This window comes from Sapajus apella, unplaced genomic scaffold (genome assembly GCF_009761245.1).
Source record: "Sapajus apella isolate SASKATOON/1434 unplaced genomic scaffold, GSC_monkey_1.0 scaffold32, whole genome shotgun sequence".
Lineage (NCBI taxonomy): Eukaryota > Metazoa > Chordata > Mammalia > Primates > Cebidae > Sapajus > Sapajus apella.
The window spans coordinates 21,294,029-21,316,991 of record NW_022436972.1 but is presented as its reverse complement, the minus strand read 5'-3'; the positions used below and the strand labels follow the sequence as shown (position 1 = coordinate 21,316,991).

At 40.8% G+C, this 22,963-nt stretch overlaps 1 long non-coding RNA gene across 1 annotated transcript; it reads left to right on the top strand.

The window, feature by feature from the left end:
- Nucleotides 1–17,194: 17,194 nt before the first annotated feature.
- On the top strand, nt 17,195–21,943 carry LOC116562465. Its single transcript, XR_004273955.1, has 4 exons — nt 17,195–17,279; nt 18,967–19,127; nt 19,241–19,342; nt 21,468–21,943. It is a non-coding gene; the product is annotated as an uncharacterized LOC116562465 (long non-coding RNA).
- Nucleotides 21,944–22,963: the final 1,020 nt, after the last annotated feature.

Genomic DNA, 22,963 nt, shown 5'->3' with positions numbered 1-22,963 from the left:
GTGCAATGGCACAATCTCGGCTCACTGCAATGTCTGCCTCCTGGGTTCAAACGATTCTCCTGTCTCAGCCTCCCGAGCAGTTGGGATTACAGGTGTGTGCCACCATGCCTGACTAATTTTTGTATTTTAGTAAAGATGGGGTTTCACCATGTTCCTCAAGCTGGTCTCAAACTCCTGAGCTCAGGCAATCCACCTGCCTCAGCCTCCCAAAGTGCTCGGATTACAGGCATGAGCTGCCATGCCCAGCGAATTTTTTTAATTTAATTTTTTTTGTAGAAATGGGGTCTTGTTATGTTGCCCAGGCTAGTCTTGAACTCCTGGCCCCAAGAGATCCTACCACCTGGGGAAGATTTTCCCAAAACTGGGAAATACAGGTGTGAGCCACCACACCTGGGGTCCAATTCTGTTCTAGTTATGTCTTTTATAAATTAAATTAAAAAAAAAAAAAAAGGCTGGGTGCAGTGGCTCATGCCTGTAATCCCAGCACTTTGGGAGGCTGAGGCGGGCAGATCATGAGAAAAGAGTTCAAGACAAGCCTGACCGACACGGTGAAACCCTGTCTCTACTAAAAACACAAAAATTCGCTGGGCATGGTGGCTCACACTTGTAATTCCAGCTACTGAGGAAGCTGAGGCAGGAGAATTGCTTGAACCTGGGAGGTGGAGGTTACAGTGAGCCAAGATGGCGCTACTGCACTCCAGCCTGGGCAACAGAGCAAGACTCTGTCTCAAAAAAAACAAAAACAAAAAAACCAGGCCAGGCGTGGTGGCTCACGCCTGTAATCCTAGCACTTTGGGAGGCCGAGGTGGGTGGATCACCTGAGGTTAGGAGTTCAAGACCAGCCTGGCCATCATGGTGAAACCCCATCTTAAAAAAAAAAAAAAAATTGAGAAAAAGAAAAAACCAAACAAAAAAAAACTAGAGTCAATGGAAGAAAATCCATTGCATTTTGCTTACATGTCCCTTTACCCTTCTTTAGTCTGGAATAATCCCTAGTCTCTGTAGTTCCTTCCTGACACTAAATTTTAAAGATTGCAGACCAATTGTTTTTAATATGTCCCACAAGCTAGATTTTGTTTTGTTTTGTTTTGTTTTTTGTTTGTTTTTTTGAGACAGTCTCTGTCACTCAGGCTGGAGTGCAGTGGCACAATCTCACCTCACTGCAACCTCTGCCTCCCAAGTTCAAGTGATTCTCCTGCCTCAGCCTCCTGAATAGCTGGGACTACAGGCCGGCCACCACACCCGGCTAATTTTTGTATTTTAAGTAGAGACATGGTTTCACCATGTTGGCCAGGCTGGTCTCAAACTCCTGACCTTGTGATCTGCTCACTTCAGCCTCCCAAAGTGCTGGGATTACATGCATGAGCCACCGTGCCTGACCTTGTTTTTTATAATTAGATTCAGGTTAAACTTTTTTTGAGGAGGAGACTGCAGACAGGAATACTAAATATGTTCTGCCTTATTTTCTCAGTGCTTAACCTCAGGGTGCACCCAATCTTTTTTTTAAACATAATTAGGTATGCATTTTAAACATGATTGGTATATTGTATATAAATGTTTATGCCCTGCTTTAAAAAATAATCATTATAAAATTAGCCTGGCATGCTGGCGTGCACCTGTAGTCTCAGCTACTTGGGAGGCTGAAGCAGGAGGATTTCTTGAGTTCAGGAGTTTGAGGCTGTAGTGAGCTATCAGCTTGGGCTGACAGATATGGGGATAAATCTTATTTGATTACAATGTTGTTGTTGTTGTTTGAGACAGGGTCTCACTCTGTCACCCAGGCTGGAATGCCGTGGTGCAATCATGGCTCACTGCAGCTTCAGCCTCCCTGGGCTCAGGTGAACCAGCTGCCTCAGCCTCTAGAGTAGCTGGGAGTACAAGCATATGCCACCATGGCTGGCTAATTTGCGTATTTTTGTAGAGATGGGGTTTCACCATGTTGCCAGGCTGGCCTGGAACTTTTAGGCTCCAGGGATCCTCCCACCTCAACCTCCCAAAATGCTGGGATTACAGGCCATAAGCCACTGCTCCCAGTCTTTGCAATGTATTTTTAATGCATTATTGAATATAATTTGTTAATAAATTAGACATTTCGCATCTATATTCATAAGTGAAATTAGCCTATAATTTTCTTTCCATAAATTGCCTTGTCTGGATAATTTCCCAAAAATAACTTTTGGTTTTGTTGGTTATATTTACATTTTTATTATTTTTTTCTATTTCGTTAATTTTCATTGCTAATTTTATTATTTTCTTCTACTTTGTTTCATACTAGCTTTTGAATTGTACATGTAGTTTAATTATTCTCAATCTGTCTTATGTTTTAAATAAATTCATTTCTATTTATGCATTTCATTTTAATTGACACTAATTCCCATTATCTTTCTACTTGCCCACAAGTTTTGATATGTTGTACATATAAAAGTAGTTCATCATTTCCATTTTGATGTTCTCCTGAACCCATAAGTTTTTTAGGAGAGTATTTTTTCAGTTTATTACCCTGAAATTCTGTTTTACAGATAAAGTAACTAAAGTCCAGAAAAATTAAATGTCTTGCTCAAAATTTTATAGCAAATTCATGGCCAGAAGATAGTCTCCTAATTACTATTCCATTCTGACTTTCCAATTTCTTAATTCATGTTCTTTCCCTATCAGAAAGCTTCTTGCAATTAAATCAAAATTGTCTTTAACTCATGACACATCTAGAATGCCACCTTTTTTAGCCCTATCTGTTACACATTTTAAAAATATTTGCCTAAGCCTTTTCCCAAGTGTATGCAGACAGTTTTCTCCAGCCAGGATTTCTAGATTTCTAGATATATCATTTGGCCTAGTCTTTAGTACATAGTGCTTAGCACATAGGCTCTCAATTAAAAAAAATCACTGAGAGAATTTTTGTTTAATGAATGTTTGAAGAACATTATCACTGCCACCTAAGAGTTTTGTTAAACGTCAAATGACAAGTCCTGGGCTAGAAGGAATCTGTCTGGATTGTCATACTACTAGTCCGGTAGATTAATGATAAGGATGAAATGAACAAAGGCAAGCAAAAAGAACCATTGTTAAAATGAGCTGCAATTCCATAGTCAACAACATAAGGGGCAAGCAGAAATACACGAAATAATATAAATGGATTATAAATGACAATAGTCACACTTTCAGGAAACATCTACTACTATGAAAAGTAGGTTTTATTGTCCCTGCTGTATAAATGGAGAAAAGGAACCCCAAACAGTGCAGGCTACTTACCCAGGTGACACAGAAGGAACAACCCTTGGGTTGGAATGCAGCTAATCACAGCCCATAGTCTTCTTTGCAACCAGCCACAGTCTTCTCTTAGGGCCCTTACTTTAGCTCTTTCTTCTTAGCTCTAGCCCAGGTCTAGCCCTCCCCTCTGGCTGTGATTGAGAAATGGGAGGCAGCTCTGAAGCAGCTCTGAAGCAAAGAAAAAGGTTAGTACTATCAGAATCAGTAGCCTAACAAAATACTTTGCTAGAGGTTAAACCTCATTGTTTTTTCCTGTCCTTGAGAAGACTTTGTGTATTTTTTGTTTTGTTTTTCATTTGTTTGTTTTTGTTTTTTTGAGATGGTATCTCCCTCTGTCGCCCAGGCTGGAGTGCAGTGGCTCCATCTCGGCTCACTGCAACCTCTGCCTTCTGGTTTCAAGCAATCCTCCTGCCTCAGCCTACCAACTAGCTGGAATTACAGGTGCCCAGCACCAAGCCCAGCTAATTTTGTTGCTTTTTTTTTTTTTTTTTTGGTAGAGATGGGTTTCACCATGTTTGCTAGGCTGGTCTCGATGCTTTTTGTTTTAGTGGAGAACAGAAGGATTGTCTGAGCAATAAACAGAATTGCCATCATCATGCTGCTTACCTCTTTTTCTAAGTCTTCAGTAAAGCTATTAGCAAAAAGAATCTAATGTCAGAAACTGCAATGTCATATTTAGAAGATTATACTTAGTGGCCATATGCAGTGGCTCACACTTGTAATCCAGCATTATGGGAGACCAAGGCAAGAGGATCCCTTGAGCCCAGGAGTTCGAGAACAGCCTGGACAGCAAAGGGAGATCCCATCTCTATTAAAAAAAAAAAAAAATCAAGAATATTATACTTAATTACAGTATGAGTATCAACTGCTTCGTGCAAATTTTCTCTAGGCATATATACTTTTTCTTTTTTTTGAGACAGTTTCACTCTGTTGCCCAGGTTGGAGTGCAATGGCGCCATCTCAGCTCACGGCAAACTCCACCTCCCAAGTTCAAGAGATTCTCCTGCCTCTGCCTCCCGAGTAGCTAGGATTACAGGCATGCACCACCATGCCTGGCTAATTTTGTATTTTCAGTAGAGAAAGGGGTTTCACCATGTTGGTCAGGCTGGTCTTGAACTCCTGACATCAGATGATCTGCCCATGTCAGCCTCCCAAAGTGCTGGGATTACAGGCATGAGCTACCACGCCCAGCCAAATGTTATTATATTTTAAGATGGAGTCTTGCTCTGTTGCCCAGGCTGGAGTGCAGTGGTGGGATCTCAGCTCACTGCAACCTCCGCCTACTGGATTCAAGTGATTCTCCTGCCTCAGCCTCCCAAGTAGCTGGGATTACAAGCGAGCACCACCGCACCCAGCTAGTTTTTGTATTTTCAGTAGAGTCGGGGTTTCACCATCTTGGCTAGGCTGGTCTCAAACTCCTGACATCAAGATTACTTGAGGGTGGATTACTACCTGCCGGGGGCTCCCAAAGTGCTGGGATTATAGGTGAGAGCCACTGCTGCCAGCCAAAGTTAAATTTTAAAAAGGCTGTAAAGCAGGATTCAAAATTGCATATACAGTATGAACCCAACTAAATGCACATTTGCATGTTTTATTTAGATTAAAAAAAATTTTTTTTACTATACCAAAATATTGACAGCCATCATTCTGTTTTGAGATTTCGAGTAATTAAAAATATATGTTTCTATGCCTTTTTTTGTTATTTTCAAGAACACTCCAAACCCCCAGCACCCAAGAATCATAATGTACTTTATGAGTAACTCTGAGAAATGAGGTCATTGGTATCCCAAAGCATTAAGATGTCACAAAATCCAATGAACTGGTCCTGGGAACAGTTTTGTTTTGTTTTGTTTTGTTTTTTGAGACGGAGTCTCATTCTGTCAGTAGGCTGGAGTGCAGTGGCGTGATCTCGGCTCACCGCAACCTTCAGTTCCTGGATTCAAGCAATTCTCCTGCCTCAGCCTCCTGAGTAGCCGAGATTACAGGCAAGCGCCACCATGCCCAGCAAATTTTTGTATTTTTAGTAGAGATGGGGTTTCACCGTGTTGGCCAGGATGATCTTGATCTCCTGACCTTGTGATCCACCCGCCTCGGCCTCCCAACGTGCTAGGATTACAGGCATGGGCCACTGCGCCCAGCCTTCTATCCCTTTTTTATGTTTTCTCCAACAGGTATTTATTACCTTTTGCCAGACTTGGGTCAGAGCCAAAAGCCAGATAAGAGGCCAAAGCGACAGTTTTGCTGGGAAGCTCCTGCTGGTACCAAGTGCTATCTTTCCATAGGAAACCTTCTCCAGACAGCCCTGTTCTGAGGCTATAGGTCATTATGGGCAGCTGGTAAGTAAGTGTGGAGGACCTGGGGCATGGGAATGTGTACAGGGGAGGAGAAATCCAAGGGACAGTTCTGACCATCTGATGTCCCAGAAGAGACCACAGCTTACTAAGTCTATGGTTAAGAACAGTGCTCACTCATTCTAGGTAGACTAGAAATAAAAACTGAATACCCAGTGCCTCTGTTCTCCATTTCACTCACCAGCCTGAGCTTCAGTCCCCTGAACTAGGATATTTGAACAAGTTCTGGTCTTTCAATTCAGATTAATAGTGTAATATTCTATATATATATATATTTGTATCCCTTTGCCTCAATTTTCCAAATCATTAAGGACCTAATAATACTATTCTCTTTTTTTTTTTTTTTTTTTGAGACAGAGTTTCGCTCCCCCTTACCCAGGCTGGAGTGCAATGGCGCGATCTCAGCTCATTGCAACCTCCGCCTCCTGGGTTCAGGCAATTCTCCTGCCTCAGCCTCCCGAGTAGCTGGGATTACAGGCACGCCCCACCATGCCCAGCTAGTTTTTTTTTGTATTTTTAGTAGAGACGGGGTTTCACCATGTTGACCAGGATGGTCTCGATCTCTTGACCTCGTGATCCACCCGCCTCGGCCTCCCAAAGTGCTGGGATTACAGGCGTGAGCCACCGCGCCCGGCCTAATAATACTATTCTCTATCTCATTACAGTGTCATGAATATTTAGGAATAAGTGTCTCCTGGCCGGGCACGGTGGCTCTTGCCTGTAATCCCAGTATTTCGGGGGCTGAGATGGGTGGATCCCCTGAGGTCTGGGGTTCAAAACCAGCCTGGCTAATATGGTGAAACCCTGTCTCTACCAAAGATACAAAAATTAGCTGGGCGTGGTGGTGCACACCTGTAATCCCAGCTACTTGCGAGGCTGAGACACAAGAATGACTTGAACTTGGGTGGTGGAGGTTGCAGTGAACAGAGATCATACCACTGCACTCCAGCCTGAGTGACAGAGAGAGACTCTGTCTCAAAAAAAAAAAAAAAAAGGTATCTCCTGTTCACTTTGCCTCTTAGAATATGGCTCTTTGCCACTAAATTATGTGGCATCTCTAGGTTAGAAAGACTCATGTACACATCTGTGTATGTGCCTGTGTGTACACTTGTATATGTGTGTGTGTCTGTGCACACAGCTTTTTCTTTTCCTTTTAACTCTGAAGACTTTATGCCTTATTTTTCTTCTTGGGAAATGAGACAGAAGAACTGAACTCCTGTCATCTTGAAAGTTCTAATGACCATCCCATGTGAACATATGCAGTCTTAGTTGATGACTGATGTAACCATTTAGGCCCATAAGACAGGCCCATCATTCATCAAATATTAGAGTCATTTCATAGAATGACCTTTCCAGTCACTTTTTGAAGCTTGAGCAGTGTAAGCAAAGCAGAGGACTCTTGGGTTTCTTTATTGAAGGGTCATCTGACCTTTCGGGAGACCTGACACAATAACCTAAGTGATTGATTTTACCTTGATATAAGTTTTCTCATACAGAACAAAACTGATGTCATTTCCCATGCAGATAAGCATAATGAAAAGACATTTTCAGGGGACTATTTTATAAGAGCTAATATTTAGAGCTTAGTTCTTGTTCATTGAATCACATTTCCCCAAATCCCGTCTCAAGCTCCTCACAGTTTTTGGATTAATAGACTGAACAGCTGACTACAGTTGAGATGGTACAGTTCTGATAATATATCACTCTTCTGTGATCCTCCTTATCATCATATCTAAATCAATTTAGTTTGGCACAACTTATGACTCCGCCCACCCATTGTCAGTATGTAAAATTGTTGTAAGATATTTCATATATGAGGGTGGAGAGATTAAGGACTGTTAAAAGAACAATAGTGAAGAACTGCAGTACATACTGTGGGTTCCTTTTATCTGTACTCATCACATTTGATGTTTGGACATCACTAGTGACATGATGCTTTTCATGTGTGTGACTTGAGGAGGGGGTTTTGACTCTGTACAACAGTGGGGCTCTGGGGTCATCTTCTGACTACCAAGATATGACCAATAAAACCAGCACTTACAGCAGGATTAGGATTGAATTCTAATTCAGCATTCTACCTTGAATCACTCAACTGCTAACACATAACTGGTGTAACTGGGCTGTTCTGAAGGGCTGGCATGCTTGCAACTAGCTTCACAAGTGGAGAATGATCATTCTGTCCAAAGCTTGCTCTCTTGCTCTTAGCCCATGTAAAGACAAAGAATAATTCCATTACCACACTATAACTTAGTTAAATCACAAGTAGTTTGCCTTTTTATTTTATTTATTTATTTTTTTGAGACGGAGTCTCATTATGTCATCAGGCTGGAGTACAGTGGTGCGATCTCAGCTCACTACAACCTCCACCTCACAAGTTCGAGTGATTCTCCTGTCTCAGCCTCCCAAGTAGCTGGGACTACGGGTGCGCACCACCATGCCCAGGTAATTTTTGTATTTTTAGTAGAGACGGGATTTCACCGTGTTGGCTAGGATAGTTTCTATCTCCTGACCTTGTGATCAGCCTGCCTAGGCCTCCCAAAGTGCTGGGACTACAGACTTGAACCACCGCGCCCGGGCTGTTTGCCTTTTTAAAAATATTTAGACATGCCGGGCGCGGTGGCTCAAGCCTGTAATCCCAGCACTTGGGAGGCAGAGGCAGGTGGATCACGAGGTCAAGAGATCGAGACCATCCTGATCAACATGGTGAAACCCCGTCTCTACTAAAAATACAAAAAATTAGCTGGCCATGGTGGCGCTTGCCTGTAATCCCAGCTACTCAGGAGGCTGAGGCAGGACAGTTGCCTGAACCCAGGAGGCGGAGGTTGCAGTGAGCCGAGATCGCGCCATTGCACTCCAGCCTGGGTAACATGAGCAAAACTCCGTCTCAAAAAAAAAAAAAAAAAAAAAAAAAATTTAGACATTAGCTCCCACATAAAAGGGTGAAAAAATAGGCATTTGGTTAAATCATGTTTATTACCAATATTTGGAGAATCTGTTATATGATGATATGCTTTATGTACAAGATCAGCTTGCATTCCTGGACATACTAGATATTGGCAGCAAGCCATTTTCTGTGGAAATGTATTTAAAACATACAAAACTTTGCATCTTTGGCAAAGGAGAATAATAACAAGCTGAGTGCCCTGGTGGCTCATGCCAACATTTTGAGAGGCTGAGGCAGGAGTATTGTTTGAGACCAGGAGTTTGAGACTAGCCTGGGCAACATAGGGAGACTCGATCTCTAAAAAAAAAAACAGAAAAAGATAGTCAGGCATGATGGCCAATGGCTGTAGTCCCAGCTGTTTGGGAGGCTGAGGTGGGAGGATCATGTAAGCCTGAAAAGTTGAGGCTGCAGTGATCCGTGATCACAGCACTGCATTCCAGGCTTGGCAATAAAGTGAGATTCTGTCTCAATAAAGTTTCTGTTTAACATCAAGTATAATTCTTTTTATGACAAAAAAAAAAAAAAACTCGGTTTGAAACCAGACTTTTTCTCAATATTCATAAGCATTCAATCATTTTCTCACATAAGCTTTGAGGTTGCTTCTTCCTTTCTGGATAGCTTTGTATCTCATTTCCAGTACAGATGCTTATTGCTTTTAAGGCTTTCACAGATAATTTAATCCGTGGCAGTGAAAAGAAAGAATCCTACAAGGATAAGTCAGTGGGCGGGGGGAGAGGAGGGACTAACCAAGTTGAAGGAGTTTAATTTGAATAGAAAATTCTTTAGTCATGTTAAAGATGTGAAATTATCAAAGAAACAAAGATTTTAAATTGTAAAAACAGAGGCAAACCTCTGCCTTGCATTCTCTTTTCAGTACTAAAAAATATTACATCAATCCTCTAACAGGTTAACCTTGAAAAAGAATATTGCTCTTATCTTTTTTTTTAACTTTTATTTTAGGTTTGGGGCTACATGTGAATGTTTGGTACATAGGTAAACGTGTCAATAATATGTTATATGTATTATTTCATCAGCCAAGTATTAAGCTCAGTTCCCAATAGTTATCTTTTCCGCTTCTTTCCCTCCTCTCACCCTCCCTTCAAATAGACCCCAGTGTTTCCTTCTTTATGTTCCTAAGTTCCTATCCTTTAGCTCCCACTTGTGAGAGCATGTGGTAGTTGGTTTTCTGTTCCTGTGTTAGTTTACTAAGGATGATGGCCTCCAGCTCCATCCAGGTTCCTGCAAAAGACGTGATCTCATTCTTTTTTATGGCTGCATAGTGTTCCTTGCTATATATGTACCACATTTTCTTTATCCAGTCTATCATCGGTGGGCATTTAGGTTGATTCCCTATCTTTGCTATTGTGAATAGTGCTGCAATGAACATTTATGTTCCTGTGTCTTTATGGTAGAATGGTTTATATTCCTCTGGGCATATATCTAGCAATTGTGTTGCTGGTTTGAATGGTAGTTCTGCTTTTAGCTCGTTATATTTGCATCTTTTGAAAGCTCTTTGCTACCTTATGGTGTGATTACATTTGCTCCTAGAGATGCACTAAGATGATTGAACACTAATTTGTACTTTTATTCAGGTTTAAACTAGAATTGTTTGTCTCCAACAGCTACTATTTTAGGAAGTGAAAATATGTTTTCAATGGGTCTCATTCCAGGCCTTGATTTTAGGATTTATTTCCACTTGTTTTCTTCTTACTTGGCTATATCAGAGTTCTTTGATTGCCAGTAATGGTAGTTGCTGCTGGTTAATTTAAGTAATAAGGGAATTTATTGGGCAAATTGGGGGAACATCAAAGGATTGAGAAGACAGGCCTGACAGCTCATGTGAGTCTCCAAAGCATGCACATCTCAGCAGCCCCATCTAGCACAAACGATGACAATTCCGGGAAGAGAGGTTTTTTGTTTTTTTTTTTTTCTTTGAGACGGAGTCTGGCACTGTCGCCCAGGCTGTAGTGCAGTGGCGTGATCTCGGCTCACTGCAATCTCCACCTCCTGGATTCGAGCAATTCTCCTGCCTCAGCCTCCTGAGTAGCTGGGACTATAGGAGTGCACTGCCACGTCCAGATAATTTTTTTGTATTTTTAGTAAAGATGGAGTTTCACCATATTGGCCCAGATATTCTTGATCTCCTGACCTCGTGAGTTTGAGGCTGCAGTGATTTATAATTGTGCCACTGCACTCCAGCTTGGGTGACAGACTGAGACCCTGTCTCTTAAAAAAAAACAAAAAAGACTTTGTTGTTGTTGTTGTTGTTTTTGAGACAGGATCTTCTTTGTTGCCCAGACTAGAGGGAAGTGGTACAAACACAGCTCACTGCAGCCTCAACCTCCCAGGCTCAAGCAATCCTTCTGCTTCAGCCCCTCAAGTAGCTGGGACTACAGGCAGGGCCACCATGACTGGCTAATTTTTGTATTTTTTGTAGAGATGGGGTTTTGCCATGTTGCCTAGGCTAACCTTGAACTCCTGAGCTTAAGCAGTTTGCCTGCCTTGGCCTTCCAAAGTGCTGGGATTACAGGTGTGCACCACTGCGCTCAGTCTGAGACTTTGATCAAAGTTAATAAAATCTCTGCAGTAAGATAAAAATAAAATTGCATAACTTCTAAACTAATAGAATGGGAAAACTGGCATTAACAATTTTTTTCTTTCAGAGACAAGTTCTGTCTGTGTCGCTCAGCCTGGCCTCAAATACTTGGGTTCAAGCAATCCTTCCCCCTCATTCTCTCTAGTAGTTGTGGCTACAGGTATGTGTCACCATGCCCAGAAAAAACTGGAATATTCGTTCCAGGGTTTTGGCACCAAAAAAAAAAAAAAAAAAAAAAAAAGAAAAGAAAAGAAAAAACTGTAATATGAATAATAACAAAATAAATTCAAAAGCTGACAGGAAATAGGAGAAAATAGAACATGAAACAGAGAAACAAACAGAAAGCAAACATTATTATGGTAGATATAAAATAAATCAATAAATATATTAAATGTAAGTGGACTAAATGTTCTAATTAAAACATAAAAATTGTCAAACTGCATAAGAAAACAAAACCCAGTTATATGTTGCTTACAAGAAGCATTTCCTAAATATAAGGATACAGAAAGGTTGAGAATGAGATGATGCAAAATGTTATGCCATTAAAATGTTTTGAAGAAAAAAAAAAAAAAAAATGTTTTGAAGAAATCCCTGTGGCTGTCATGAGGATAATAAATCAGAACTATAGGCAAGAAAGACAATTAGGCCGATGAGATTTCTTTGAAGTGGGGAGTAATAGAGGCAAGAGGCTGAGAGAACTTAGATGCACTATAAGGTGCACTTAGATACACTAAAGCACTATAGAAAGACTATTAATATAAATATATAAATATAAGGGGAAGGGATGTATTGCTAAGAATACTAGGTGTAAGAATTAATGTCTCCTCTATCATATTTCCCCTTTTGTTATCTTATACGTGTATTCTATCATTTGGATCAAACTAGGAACAAAAGAGTGCGGGCAAAAGGACAGATGACTGACTCCTAAGACTCATACAGAGGGGCCCTATGGGATGTAAGATACCCTAGGCTAGACGCCATCCCACTTCACTTTACTATGCAAACCTGCCACAGGCTATGCTCATTGTAGTGGTACTCTTACCTTGCTATTCTAAAAGGTCAAAATTTAAACTAATGATTTTCTTTCTGAAAGAACTGTAATTTTTCAGTTTTAGAAATATTGATTTACAGATTCCTGAAATAATGGTATTATTTTCTCTCTCTCTCTTTTTTTTCCCCCAAGGCAGAGTATTGCTTTGTTGCTCAGGCTCGAGGGCAGTGGCAAGATCTTGGCTCACCACAACCTCGGCGTCCTGGGTTCAAGCAATTCTCCTGCCTCAACCTCCCAAGTAGCCAGGATTACAGGCATGTGCCACCACACCTGGCTAATTTCTGTATTTTTAGTAGAGACAGGGTTTCACCATGTGAGGTTACTCACGTTCTTCCCTTCATTCCAAAGCAGCTCATGCTAGAGAGTTTACTTCATTTTTTTTTTTTTTTTTTTTTTTGAGACTGAGTCTCCCTCTGTCACCCAGGCTGGAGTGCAGTGACACCATCTCAGCTCACTGGAACCTCCACTTCCCAGGTGCAAGCGACTCTTGTGCCTCAGCCTCCTGAGTAGCTGGGACTACAGGTGTGCACCACCATGCCTAGATAATTTTTGTATTTTTGATAGAGATGGGTTTCACCGTGTTGGCCAGGCTGGACTGGAACTCTTGACCTTAGGTGATCTGCCAGCCTTGGCCTCCCGAAGTGCTAGGATTACAGGCTTGAGCCACTGCACCTAGCCAGAGTGTTTTCTTTTTAATATAATATCTGTAGCACATTCTTGTTCTTTCATTCTCTAGCTGCAATTATTGAAAATATAAATTTCAGATAAGAGCATCTTTATTAGCTTAAATTCTGTACATCGTTGCTTTTGTTTCTATTAGCTGTTTAAAAGATTTGTGGCCTCTCAAAGTGCTGGGATTACAGGCATGAGCCATCACGCCTGACCAGGATTCTTCTTTAATACACATTATTTCTCATCCCAGCAATATGAACATGGATATTCATAGTGAATGCTTAGCTCTCAATTGCCAGTATAGAATGGAGAACATATGGCCAAGCACAGTGGCTCACACCTGTAATCCAAGCACTTAGGGAGGCTGAGGTGGGAAGATCACTTGAACCCAAGAGTTATTATTGGTTGAAATTTTTGATACATAGAGGTTGATAGTCAGTATTAGTTTCATATTTAATCACTGATATCAACCAGGTGTGGTGGCTCACACCTGTAATCCCAGCACTTTGGGAGGCTGAGGCAGGTGGATCATGAAGTCAGGAGTTCAAGACCAGCCTGGCCAAGATGGTGAAACCCTGTCTCTACAAAAAACTATAAAAATTAGCTGGGCACAGTGGCAGGTGCTTGTAATCCCAGCTAATTGGGAGGCTGAGGCAGGAGAAATGCTTAAACCCAGGAGACAGAGGTTGCAGTGAGCCAAGACTGCACCACTACACTCCAGCCAGGGTGACACAGAAAGATTCCATCTCAAAAGAAAAAAAAAACTGTGCAGCACCAGACCTCATAGAAGGGAAACTCTGTTTTAATGCCTTCTGTGCAAAAACAAGCCTTCAGAATAAAGATTTTCTTTGCCCTGCTGTGGAATTTGGAAGAAAGTGTAAGTGCTACCTCAAGGACTTCATTACCCCTCAAAAATGTTTTCTATGGTTATTTTGTGTATACCACTAGCAAATGTACTCTTTGGCCTCAGTAAATGTGGTTACAGCTGTCCAGTGTCTGCTTCACTGAGGTTTTATACTTTTAACTCTTTTATGTCCAGTATGTGTGGGTGTTTTTAAAAATTTTTTTTAGTAGAGATGGGATTTTGCTGGATTGCCCAGCCTATGGGGGGTTTTTGCTGTAACCAAGTGAGTTGTAAGGAAAAGTGCCACACTCTGAGATTGAATCAGGAGTCCTTTATTGCTGGCAACCGAGAGTTAGCTCACGCTCAGAAGTCTCTAGGCCCCGAGGAAGGGGCTTGATTCCTTTTATACCTTGCTTAAGATGGCGGGAGAGGGGGGTGGCAAAGCGGAATTTTACAGAAGCAGAACAAGCAAGTTAGATAAGAAAGCTGGTAACCAGGAGGCAGGAGGTTCCCAGGATTGTTGGTTACCAAGGAGGGTAGCAGGGAGGACTTTCTGTACAATCAATCACTAAGGCGAGTAGGTTATTCACAATAGCAGGTAGACTCGCCAAGCAGGATGTAGTTACAACAGTTACAAGGTACTGGGTACCGCATGACCCAGCTGTCCACCAGAAGGAGAAATGGCGGGGAGGGAGAGGCTAAGATGGCGTTTGTCAGGCTTACATCTAAGATGGAGTCTGTTAAACTATTACAGTTTTAAAGACAAAGTAGATATGTTTACAATTTTCTTAATAAATTATAATTCAGCCGGGCGCGGTGGCTCACGCCTGTAATCCCAGCACTTTGGGAGGCCGAGGCGGGTGGATCACGAGGTCAAGAGATCGAGACCATCCTGGTCAACATGGTGAAACCCCGTCTCCACTAAAAATACAAAAAATCAGCTGGGCATGGTGGCTCGTGCCTGTAATCCCAGCTACTCGGGAGGCTGAGGCAGGAGAATTGCCTGAACCCAGGAGGCGGAGGTTGCGGTGAGCCGAGATCGCGCCATTGCACTCCAGCCTGGGTAACAAGAGCGAAACTCCGTCTCAAAAAAAAAAAATAAATAAATTATAATTCTGTAAAACTATCAAATTATGTGACTTAGTCCAGGTGCAGTGGCTCACACTTGTACTCCCAGCACTTTGGGAGGTTGAGGCGGGCAGATCACTTGAGGTCAGGAGTTAAAGACCAGCCTGGCCAACATAGTGAAACCCTGTCTCTACTAAAAATACAAAAATTAGCCAGGCATGGTGGCTGTGTGCCTGTAATCCCAGCTACTAGGGAGGCTGAGGCAGGAGAATCACTTGAACCCAGAAGGTGGAAGTTGCAGTGAGCCAAGATTGCACCACTGCACTCCAGCCTGGGTGACGGAGTGAGATTCTATCTCAAGTTAAAAAAAAAAAAAAAAAGTGACTTGCAGATTAACTGGTCAAATTATAATCATTTTAATCTAAGTGAATTTTATCTAAATATGATAAATAATGTTTATTATTTAATAGTAAATGCTTAAGTAATGTTTAATAAATAATAAAAATATTTTTTATCTAATCAAATCAGCTAAAAGTGTAAAATTTTTTCTTATATTTTATATTTTAATTTATACATAATGTTACATCTAAAAGGAATTGGTTAATAAATTTTTTTTTTCTCATAGTTTGAAATAGAACATAATGCCTTTTAATTCCCTCAAAGAAATTTTTCCAAAATGCTTGATAGTGTGAATTTAGGCCTAAAGAAAGGCAGAAAAGCTTCTAAACTCTGATTAAGTCAGGAGAGCTTCTTTTTTATTGTCCCTTCCCACTTTTACTGGCTGTATCCATTGTTCCATTTTCATTCTCCCCTTCTGGAAAGCAGGAAAACAGTGCTTCTTTGTTGGCACTCAGGGAGACCAGGTTTAATTAAAGTCTGAAAAGCACATTTGAAAATGAGGAATGTTAAGCCAGAAATAATTTGTGAAGTGTTTTACCCCAATCTGCATATCACCAGTAGTTTAAAAAGAAGAAAAAGTCAAAAAATTAAATAAATCAGGAAAATATGAAACCCAAGTCAGTTATCAACGACCATCAGGAATAGGATTCCCCGGGCACCACTTGGTGGGAAGAAATGTGAGGTCCTGTTGGCCTTTAGACTGTTGTTCTGGAATGTCCTATAGATGCTGCTTTGGAAAAAATATATGTGGTCATCACATATAATTGAGTGAATTCTGCATAGACAGCACTAAAAATCATCATGAACAAATAGCTTCTGCACTCACATTATGTGCACGGTTCAGTTCAAGGCAGCATTCCATGCCACTCAGCCTTTTAAGGCAAGCCAGTAAGGTCGTTGTCTTGTATCATGTGCCATGTTTTCAGGACTGTCTATTTCTCTTTGTCCTCTTCTATATAAGAGGCTATAGGCCATTTCTTTGAAATGTGTTATCTAGTGCTCTTGTGTTTTTATTTTTGTTTTCTTTTTGGTTTTCTAATTGTTTTCCACATTATATAGATTGTAAGCCTCAGCATTAATTTATCAAGCATAACATCCATTAGTGGGATTACCACTTGAGAACTGTCAATTTTTCAATAAATTCATCAAACAATCTGTTAATTGATGAGTAGGCAGCCATTGCTCTTGAAGTCATTGTAGTACTGAACCCATGAAACATGTTATTATTGGTTGAAATTTTTGATACATAGAGGTTGATAGTCAGTATTAGTTTCATATTTAATCACTGATACCAGCCGGGTGTGGTGGCTCACGCTTGTAATCCCAGCACTTTGGGAGGCTGAGGCAGGCAGATCATGAGGTCAGGAGTTTGAGACCAGCCTGAACAACACAGTGAAACCCGGTTTCTTTAAAAAATACAAAAATTAGCTGGGCATGGTGGTAGGCACCTGTAATCCCAACTACTCAGGAGGCTGAGGCAGGAGAATCACTTAAACCCGGGAGGTGGAGGTTGCAGTGAGCTGAGATCAGGCCACTGCACTCCAACCTGGGCAACAGAGCTAGACTCCATCTCAAAAATAAAATTAAATAAAGTAAAATAAAATAAAATTACTGGTATCTAGAGTATACTAGAGGGTCTTGGGAACTTGGTTTCTTGGTTTATGGGTCCTTTTTTGGGTATGACTTTCTTATTTTAAGAAGACTTTTTCTTTTTTTTTTTTTCCTTATAGAGATAGGATCTTGCTATGTTGTCTGGGCTGGTCTCAAACTCTTGAACTCAAACAATCCTTCTGCTTCAGCCTCTCAAAGTGCTAGGATTATAGGCACTAGCTACTGTGCCCTGCCCTTATTTTAAGAACATTCTCTTGGCTGGTCGGAAGGTAGTGAGTTATCTCAATTGATTGTTCACAGTCAGTTACAGATTGAACTCCTTGTTCTACTCTTTCCCCCCTTCTCACTACTGCATTTGACTAGTCTTTAAAAAAAAAAAAAAAGAAAGAACATTCTCAACCCGTATTTGGCAACTTTTCATTGGCAACATGTCCTTGTCTGCTATTCAGGACTTGAGTATCATGAAATTTAAGCAGGTACAGTATGTTTAAATTAACAGATATATCAAAAGCCAAGAAATTAATTAGAAATAAAGGGCAGTCATGGATTGATATTTAGCTTATAAGAATTTGTTTCAAACAGAGACTAAGCTGTGCTCTAATTGTTCCTGAAATATCCTATGCAGTAGTATTTGGCTTGAAAGGGAGAAGGCAGGAATAGGACTGAGCAACTGAAATTAAAGCGTAAGTTTTAGAAGCCCTTTACTCACCTAAATGGCTTCCACTTTATCCTTCCTTAAAGCCAAGGGAAAAAGGTTCTGAAAACTTAACTTGAGGTTTTCTGTTTTTCTATTTTGCATTAAAATGTATCTCACTTTATTGTTCATATCTTAAGAAATGAGTACAGCTCACATGAAACAGCCCTTCACAAATTATTTACCCTATGAGGAAAGAGAATCTTTCTAGTACATACAAATGCACACCTTATAGCAACTGATCTATTATCATATGCCTTAAGGACACTTAAAAAGTGTCAGCAAATGTCAACAAAATATTGATGGCAAAGATAATAAATAATGAAATGCTGGCGAATTTGTGTAAGATCCTGGATAGTCTATCTGAATTCCACTTAGAATGAAAGAAGATAATATTATCGCTCCTCTTTAAATCTGCAACAGAAAATCTTATAAAATGATTTATGAAATTCATAAAATTATGAAGTGTTATCATTTTAAGCAATCAAAGGCAATTAACACTATTCTCATATTACTATGTACTTCCTGTATACACGAGAGACCATAAGTCTCTAAGAGGTTAGAAAAGAAGCAAGGACATCCCATGAGGCATAAATGTCATCAGAGATAGATTAGCAAGCTTCATAAAAACACAATTTCCATTTCTGCTCAAGGAACTCTTCTATCTATGATTGTGAAATTAAAAATGATTGTAAAGTTGACTGATGATTATGATTTATCAAAGTTAATTTACTTACTTTTCATTGGTTGAATCTTTTTTTAAGGCTAAAATTTACTCATTTTTATATTCTAGTGAATTATCTCTCTAATAAAATAATTGACTAACAATTTACTTATAAAATCAAAGCCTTTATTTTTTAAAAAACTACAAGGAAACTGTTACTATGTTTTTCCCATTTAATAAATTATGCCACAGGAAGGAAAGGAAGAAGAGTATCTCCCTGGTTTACAAAATAAATTGCTCCCTGATCACCAGGAAAAAATGAAAATGGAAATATGCAGTGTCAACAGTAGCAAGGATTAGTTTTAACAGAGACATGGAAAATCCTGGCTTATTATTTCTGGTTCTAGCCCTGACCTGTCTCACAAAAATCCTACCCTTTCCCCACTCCATATCCTTGTCTCAATAGAATAGGGTTATTGCCGCTTGTTCAGATGTAGTGGCATATGCTTAAGTCCTAGAAACACCAAGAAAATATTTCAAACAGGAACCATGGCAACCTGAGCAATGATAAGATTAACACATCTTGAACAAAAATGGAATTCCTCCTTTCAGCTTTTGGCCCTTGGAGGAAATATTTACATCTTGGATTTTGATCCTATGAATGCAAATACTGTCCAGTTATTTACAGGGTGTAATACATTTCATTTCCATTGTTATTTCAACCAAATAGGTTGGTGAATAGGAAAACAAACAATTGCACAAGCAATAGTGGGGAGGGAGTTTGAAAAAACATGATGTATTTCAGAAAGGTTAAGAACTGCCTGGCCCAAGATTGAAGCTTCTCCAGGAGAGTAATAAGACATGAGGTTGAAAAAGCAGATTGGAGAGAGATTGCAAAGAGCCTTGACTGTCAACTTGATAATAGCAAAACTAGTGAAAGTTTACACAACACTAAGTATGTGTCAGGTATGATGCTTCGACCCCCCATGGGTTTTTTAATTCATTCTTCACTACCAGGGCTGCTAATCAGTTAGTATGCACCGTTAACCATGAGAACTATTATTATTCTCTTTTCACAGAATTTGGAAAACTTAGATAACTTGACCAACCTAATATAGATGGTACTCTGATCCTATAAGCTGAGCTCTTAGACTGCCAGGAGTTTGGGTTTTATTCTACAGGTATGGGAAGTTTTTTTTAAAAGAAAGTTTATTTTTTATTTTTATTTTTTTGAGACAGAGTCTTGCTCTTTTTCACTCAGGCTGGAGTGCACTGGCACGATCTTGGCTCACTACAACCTCCAGCTCCTGGGTTCAAGCGATTCTCCTGCCTCAGCCTCCTGAGTAGTTGGGATTACAGGCACATGCCCCCACACCCGGCTAATTTTTGTATTTTCAGTACAGACACGGTTTCACCATGTTGGGCAGGCTGGTCTCGAACTCCTGACCTCATCATCCTCTCACCTTGGCCTCCTAAAGTGCCGGCATTAAGGCATGAGCCACCTTGCTGGGCCTCGTGTTGAAATTTAATTGCTACTAGAGGCGGGACTCTTAAAAGGTGATTAGGTCATGCGGGGCTCCACCCTTAGGAACACACTAATGTTGTTACGGGAATGGGTTTCTGGTTAAAGTGAGTTTATTCCCTTCTTCCCCTTTCTTGCTCTCTTGTGCCCTCTTACCCTTCCACCTTTCCCTGTGAGATGACACAGCAAGAAGGCCAGTACAATATGCCAGCCTCACGTTCTTGGATGTACCAACCTCCAAAGCCATGAGCTAAATATATTTCTATTGTTTATAAATTATCTAGTCTGTGGTATTCTGTTATAGTAACACAAAATGGGTAAGATAGAAAATTGTTATGGAGAAATGGTGGCTGTTGCTATAACAAATACGTGAAAATGTGGAAGCAGTTTGAATTGGTAATGGGTAGAGACTGGAAGAATTTAGAGGAAATGGCTAGAAAAAGCTTTGTCTTGAACAGAGCATTTAAAGCAATTCTGGTGAAAGCTCAGAAGACAAGAAATGTAGGAAAGGTCTGGACTTTTTTTAGAGATAAGTTGTCAAGATCAGAATGTTGGCAGAAATATGGATGGTAAAGGCTGAAACTGAGGAACAAGTAATTGAAAATAGAGTAAAGGCCGTCCTTGTTATAAATTGGTAAGGAACTTGGCTGAATTTTATATATGCCCTAAGCCTTTATGGAAGGTGGAATTTAAGAGTGATAAACTAAGATATGTGGTGGAAGAAATTTCTAATTAAAACATTGAAGGAGGTATGTGCCTACTTTTGTGGGGTTTTTTTGTTTTTGTTTTTGTTTTTGAGATAGAATTTTGCCCAGGCTGCAGTGCAATGGTACAATTTCGGCTCACCGCAAACTCCGCCTCCTGGGTTCAAGTGATTCTCCTGCCTCAGCCTCCTGAGTAGCTGGGATTGCAGGCATGTACCACCACGCCTAGCTAATTTTGAATTTTTAGTAGAGACAGGGTTTCTGCATATTGGTCAGGCTGGCCTCGAGCTCCCAACCTCAGGTGATCTGGCAGTCTCGGCTTCCCAAAATGCTGGGATTACAGGCGTGAGCCATGGCGCCCAGCCAGGAGTGAGTTCCTGATAAAAGCATATTTGGTCCCCTCTTGTCCTCTCTTCCTCTCTTGCCCATCCATGCTCCAGCAAAGGATGACATAGCTTGAAGCCCACTTGGCTTCAGACTTCTCATCCTCCAGAAATGTAAGAAATAAATTTTCTTTATAAACTACCCAGTCTGTGATATTCTGTTATAGCAACACAAAACAGACTGACACCAGCAGAATTTCTACAAGATCTTTTTTTTTTTTTTTTTTTTTTGCTTCCATTGCAATCTTATTTTGGCTTTTGACCTTTGCATCTAGAATAGACTTGGCCTTGCTCCAGAGAACATGCCATCCTGGCCTGACATACTTCACCTTCCCAACTTCTGCCTTCTTTGTTTGTCAGCTACCCACTCGGAAGTGTCCCTGACTTGCCTCCCTTGTCTTTGCTCCTCCTAGTGTGTTTTGCTTTATTTTGTTTTGTTTTGTTGATGCATGGGCCGTGACAGAAATCTACTGAGGTGAAGGGGAGTTGAGGAGAGACTCATTGTTTTCAGCAAGATGTGTAGTTATTGAGGAGAAATTAGAAGGCATCAACTAACTGAATGTGATAGGAACCGCATTCCTACCACATGAAATGAGACAGATTTTTAAATATTGCTAAGCAGTATAAGTATTCAGGCAAAGACTGACAACTAAATATGTGGTGGGCTCTAATTAGATGGTTCTTCATTTATTTCTAGGAAAAGGACTGAAGAAAACAGACAGTGAGATTGATCCAAAAACTCCCATGTATATACAAACACATGAAAAATGTCACCAAAATGTTAATGACAGTTACATTACACTTGCATCAGGGATGGGATTTCTGGTGAGTTTTTACTTTCTTCTTTATAAATTTATGAATTGTTTAGATTTTTAAAATATGAAAATACATATAATTAGGAAAATAAACTATTTTCACTGAGAGAGAGGAAAGTTTATGAATAAAGAAAGAGGAAAAAAAAAGAGATCCAAGACTGAGGATAGGCACAATAAGCCCTTCAATCAAGGATTCAAGAAAATGAAAATAGAGGTAAAGGTGGATTAGATTATACTGCACAGGCATGAGATATTAGCAATAGAAACTGATGGACTGAAAAACCTGGGAATCTGACTGTCCCAGTCATGGGAACCGCTAAGTTGTATAACATTTTTGTTGTTGTTGTTTTCGAGACAGAGTCCCACTCTGTTGCCCAGGCTGGAGTGCAGTGGCACAATCTTGGCTCACTGCAACCTCTGCTTCCCAGGTTCAAGCAATTCTCCTGCTTCTGCCGCCTGAGTAGCTGGGACTACAGGCATGCACCACCATGCCCAGCTGATTTTTGTAGTTTTAGGAGAGACAGGGTTTCACCATGTTGGCCAGGCTGGTCTCGAACTCCTGACCTCAAGTGATCCACCCACCTCAGCCTCCCGCAGTGCTGAGATTACAGGCTTGAGCCACTGTGCCCAGCCTAACACATTTATGTGAACTAAAAAAAAGACACCCCTTGCCAGGCTTGGTGGCTCATGCCTGTAATCCCAGAACTTTGGGAGGCTGAGGTGGGCAGATCACCTGAGGTCAGGAGTTCAAGACCAGCCTGGCCAACATGATGAAATGCCCTCTCTACTAAAAATACAAAGAAATGGCTGAGCATGGTGGCTCAAGCCTGTAATCCCAGCACTTTGGGAGGCCGAGGTGGGCAGATCACGAGGTCAAGAGATTGAGATCAGTCTAACCAACATGGTGAAACCCTGTCTCTACTAAAAGTACAAAAATTAGCTGGGTGTGGTGGCGCACGCCTGTAGTCCCAGCTACTGGGGAGGTTGAGGCAGGAGAATCACTTGAACCAGGGAGGCGGAGGTTGCAGTCAGCCAAGATTGCGCCATTGTACTCTGGCCTGGTAACAGAGCGAGACTCTGTCTCAAAAATGAACAAACAAACTAACAAATTAGCTGATCATGGTGGCACATCTGTAATCTCAGCCACTTGGGAGGCTGAGGCAGGAGGACCCCTTGAACCTGGGAGGTGGAAGTTGCAGTGAGCCAAGATTTCACCACTGCACTCCAGCCTGGGCAACAGAGTGATACTCTGTCTCAAAAAAACAAAACAAAACAAAACACAAAAAACATCTCCATCAGTCACCACTCGACTCATTGGCCTGATACCTTTGTGCAGTGCATGACATCTACACGTGCACAAGGTGGTACTGGATCCAGT